This window comes from Cervus elaphus, chromosome 5 (genome assembly GCF_910594005.1).
Source record: "Cervus elaphus chromosome 5, mCerEla1.1, whole genome shotgun sequence".
NCBI lineage: Eukaryota > Metazoa > Chordata > Mammalia > Artiodactyla > Cervidae > Cervus > Cervus elaphus.
Genome location: NC_057819.1, coordinates 115,132,472 through 115,137,595, shown reverse-complemented (window position 1 = coordinate 115,137,595; position 5,124 = coordinate 115,132,472). Strand labels below are relative to the sequence as shown.

The following is a 5,124-nucleotide window of genomic DNA, read 5'->3' as shown; positions in this document are numbered from 1 at the left end:
CATGTTGGCTATTGCCAAGTTCAGAGGACACTGGTCACACCACACACCTGGCACAAAGTGACCCCTCCTCATCACCACTACGCCCACAGAGCCGCCTCCAGTGCTATGAGAGCTGCTGCTGTCTCCACGACCATCCTCTGCAAGAGGCCATACAAATAGGCCCATACAAATAGGCAGAAAGAACCATGGGGGAGACACCCTGCCCCGGGACTGGGGGAAGGGGCAGCTCCCAGACACAGGGAGACAGATGGGGACTGTCCTCTCAAGCTGGAGGTCCCTGCATTTTCAGACTTCCACAGGCCTAGAGTCAGGAGACCAGACCAGAGCTGAAAAATGAGAGCTGAGGAACATCCCCTCAGGGCTGGGTGATAAAACCCAGGTTATAAGAATAGGTAAGAGTAGGAGGAGGCGAGGCAAGAAGGAAGAGAGAGAAGGAGGACCAGGATGAGAGGAAACATGGGCCAAAGAGCCCCTTCCAGCTGGACTCCTGGATTCACAAGCCTGCCAGGAACCCTGCCCAGGGCCTCTAGGCAACCATCCCCAGAGACAGCCCCCATCCTCTCCTCCCATGTGAGGACTGGGGAGTCTCAGGAGAGACCTGGCATGGCCTAAAATGATTTGGGGAAAGCAGAAAGCAGACAAAAAAAAGAAAATGAAAAACACCAAACCGAAGAGTCTTCTGGAAAGGTGTAACCATGACTCCAGACTCTCGGCTGACCACTCCTCTCCTCTGTCACAGGAACCCAGCAGGTTGGGGTGAACAGAGCTGAGAAGCCCCAGATTCAGGCAGCATAGCTTCAGGATGATCCTGGCGAGGCGGTAAGCAAGGGAGGACGATAGAGGAGAGAGAGGACCCTAGGGTGTGAGGAGGGAGAAGAGGGCTCAGGCTCCCCAGTTCCTGGCCTTTTCCCCACACTCCCAGACCCTGGAGTCACAGTCACATTCCCCATCCCGGGGAACAACTAGTTGTGGAAGAAGCCCCCGTGGGAGAAGGCAGGGAGATCAGGGGCACAGACAGCAGCCTGGGGCAGGCAATTCAGGGAGTTGACTTCACAAGACCCAGCATCCTGGTTTTTCTGGAAGTAGATGGAGTCAGCAGAATTGATGGAGGGGTCCTCGTCAAAGAAGTTGTAGGGTGGCAGGAAGAAGCCCATACCATTCCCCACTGTCACCGTGTTGGGAATATCCTCTGCGTGTGGGATGTGCAGGAAACTGGCTGTCACCCAGGCCACCAAGTCCTAGCGGGGGAAAAAAGAGGGTCATGAGGCCTGACGTTACTAAGGACACCTCTGCCTCCCACAGGATTCACTTTGGGAGCCCACCATCACTCAAGAGGCTTTTAAATCTTTAAATGCTCTTTCATAGTAGCCCAGAAGTCAAAGCATAAAGAATCCACTTCATATTAAGAGCAAAACCATCCTCAATGTCCCAGGCTGCAGATGCCATCTCTGAGATTTCCCATCACATCGCCATCAGCCTACCCATCCCAAGAGAAATGATGACACCCACAGGCTATTTTAACACCTCCCCCAACTCTGGGAGAGTTCCCAAACTGTAACTGAAGGAAAGAAATGGAGGAGGGTAGATCAGGTTTGGGTGGCAGAAAAGTTCAGCATTTGAAAATTAATCCTTTTGTGGTTAGGACAGAAATGAAGTTTTATGATAAGAGATGAGATCTTCCCTGGTCATTCCAGCCCTTCTGAATCCTGGGGCCCTTAAAGGACTCAGTCCACAAGCAGAGACTGAGAGAGCTGCTGCCTCTTGAGGAAAGACTGGAACCTCAGCCAGGGTCTGCAGATGAACTCCCAACTTAGGAAGTTTCCCTCCACAAGTAGTGAGCAGATCCATAAAAGCACAGAAGCAGGAGTCAGCTCTAACCCTTCAGGTGATCATGGGTTTTCAGACCCTCACCCCAAGAGAAGATGGAGTTGATCTCTGTGTCCTCCACCCCTCCCTCATCTCCCACAGTCAGCTGACCTTTCCAGCAATGGTCTCATTGTTGATGAAGTCAGCAAAGTCCACGGTGGGAGTCCAGGGGTCATTCTGATTGAAGATGCTGGTGCTGCTGGGCTCTGTCTCCTTCCTCTGGGTCACGACCAGCTGGTACCTAGAGATGCTCTGGTCAGGGGTCCATGGTCACTGTCCCTGTCCTGCTGCCTGATCATCATGGAAGGGAGCCAAGCCCATGGACCTCAGCTTCTCAGCTCATCCATATCATCACTGTGACGTCACCCTAGTGTGCAGACGGTTTCTTGCACATCCCACATCCCATCTAGTGAGTGGCCCAAAACCTTTTTTTGTTTTAAAAAAGATACAGTACTTGAATGATCTTTTTCTTTATCTTTCTTTTTTTTGATCTGAGCCCAGCATCTTTTCATGGCCCTCTCCTGTTGATCCCTTTGGATTTCACAGCATTAGGAAAACAGGAAAGACTTATCTGCCTGGGCTTTAGCCTTCCAAGTGGACCATTTATCTACTGCGGGCCTTTTGATAACCAGGAAATGTTTTGTATTCTTATGTCACCTCATGTAGAATTTGCACTGAGTACCCAATTGCCCCTCACAACATGCTCTTCTCATCTCATCCACCCCCTCCAACAGTACACACCACCCACCTTCATCAGCTGACCGCTCTCTCCATGGAGCGGTTCTGGGGCAGTGGCCGCCCAGCAAAGCTGACTGTCTGGATGCTATTGCCGCGAGGGTGCCCCGACTTGTTGCTCTGCTTGCTGGCCAGGTACAGGTGGCGAGGGGAGGCCCCTTCAGGGGGAAGGCGGCCTGCTCCTCCGTCTCCAGCTGCTTCCGGGTACATGCAACCTCTGTATCTGGTGCTCAGGGCTCAGGGTATCGCCATGGGGACAAAAGCCATGTCCTCAGCCCAGACCCAGTTCTCCAGTCCTGGGGCACAGGAGGGCTGCAGACTGGGAGGGGAGGAGGGAGTCCTGGTCAGGCAGCTGCCCTGCCCACTCCGGACTCTGCCTGCACCTGGCTTCGGAGTGGGGGCCAAAGAGAAGACCGGACTGAGTGTGTCCCCTGCTTCCCTCCCCTCTCACCGGAAGATGTCCCCAGTCGTTCAGCCCCCTCTGCTGGAATCCTTGCCTCCCCTGAGGTGTCTTACCTCCCACATCCAGATCCACCTTGTAGTAGGCACTGTGGGTGTGGATGGTGCCCAGCATGTGTTCCCCAGCCTCATTGCCGTATCTTTGGGAAGCACCAAGGATGAACGCTGAGCTGATGTAGCCTGTGGCATGGAATTTCACTGCTATGGCCCCACTGGAGTAGAAGACCATATCCCACACACAGTCAGAGTTGAGCATCGTGGACAAAGACCTGAAGACCAGCACTGTCTCCAGCACTCAGTCACATTGGGCTGGAGTTCTCTGCCAAAGATGATGATGGCCAGTGCTCCTGGGAGGTGGGGGACTCCCTCTGTCCAGGTTGGCTGGGGCTGCAGCCTTGGGGGGCAGCTGCAACTCTACTGAGAAGACACAGTTGTCTGAGGGTTGGGACTGGGCTGCATCCACCAGGTCTGGCCCCAGTTTCTAGGTAAGGAAGGCCATCACAGACATCAGCTCTTCTCGGCACAGATCTGCAAACAGCTGGCTCTGGTCAGGCTGTGTCCAGGTCTGGACCTGGGGGATCTGGAGGGGCAGGGGGGAGGCAGGCTGGGATGACATTGCTTCCCCACTCCTTTCTCACTCCCAGCACCACCTTTGTCCCTGCCCATCACCAGAAGAGTCCAAAGGACAGAAAAATGAAGATGAACATCGCGAAAACTCATGAGTCTTCAGGCTCTTAAATCAGAATGAAGCCTGCGAGACAGACACACGGACAGACAGAATGGGGTGCACGATGCCTCCTTAGTGTCTGGAAGTTCCTGGCTCTGGGTGGTGCTTCTGGGTGACGAATGAAGGGCCCCTTCAAGACAAGCAGCCAAGGGCGGAGAGTTGGCAGAGAGTGGAAGGTGGGGTGGGACAATGGTTAACTCAGTTCGGGAAATGGGGCTGAGGTAGGAATCTGCATTTTAAGTGGCCCATGTCAGCCTCTGTCTTTCTGTTCCAAATCAAACACTCAGGTTCAAGTTTGGAGCACAAAGTGGGGGACGGCTGGGTTTGAGTACACAGCTGGAGAGAAAAGAGGAAGATGTGACGGGGACAGAAAGGGACTGTCCTTGGGCTCTTCCTTCCTGCTCCAGGCCCTAACTTTCTCCTGGCTACCTGGCTGCAAGCAAAATACACCCTCCAGAGGATGTGCTCCTTCCTTCCTATAATCTGGGAGGCCCTCATCACTGTACTCTGCTCCCCCATCAAACAGAATCCTACAGGCACCCACAGGAGCCTGGAGAATCATGCTGAGAACACAAAGCACCTGTAGGGAGCTGGGGGACTGAAGGGCTGAGCCAGGTCAACATCTTGGAGGCCCTGAGCTCCCTGAGTCACTGGAGGGGAGCATGCAGTGGGGGGAGCAGTCAGTGTAAGAAAGACCCCCTCCTTACCCCATGAGCAGGGCTGATGGACCATCACAGGTCACGGTGCCTAGAATCCTGGCTGTGAATTTAAACTAGTGTCCACAACCCTCATCCCCAGGAAACCCTTTCCAGAATACTGCAGAGGCAGAGAACAAAGCTACCTCCATTCTCAGGCAGGTGATGTGCGGGAGACACCATCTTCTGTGCAGCCAGGCCCTGACAGGACCAGGAGACCTGAGGGTCCCAGAGATGGGATGTGCTTCCCTGGGGACCTGGGGGAGAAGCCTTTCCAAATTGCACACGCCCAAGACCACTTCCCCTGAAAGGCTCCTTAGATGACCTTGCAGGTCGCCTAGAAGAGAATGGACAGTACATTCCAGTCAAAAGCATCAGAAGGTGCAAAGGTACAGAACTTGAAACAGCCTGGGCATGGGCAGGAAATGGCCAAGGTCAACGTATTTGGTGTGAGGTGGAGTCAGGAGTCTGTGGGACAGCAGAAGAGATCAGGTCAGGAAGGCTTGTGCAGTGTGTGGGTCTTAAGCAAAGTAGGCACTGCAGAAAGACAGAAATCTGGGAATATGTGAAACCAGGGAAATCAACTGCAGAAAGTTCATGTTCTCCAGATACCAGCTGCTTCTGCAACCTGCTCTATTTTGA

At 53.7% G+C, this 5,124-nt stretch overlaps 1 pseudogene; it reads right to left on the bottom strand.

Annotated features, from left to right (window-relative positions):
* Positions 1-647: 647 nt before the first annotated feature.
* LOC122693240 lies at positions 648-3,676 on the bottom strand (annotated as a pseudogene).
* Between the last annotated feature and the right edge of the window lie 1,448 nt (positions 3,677-5,124).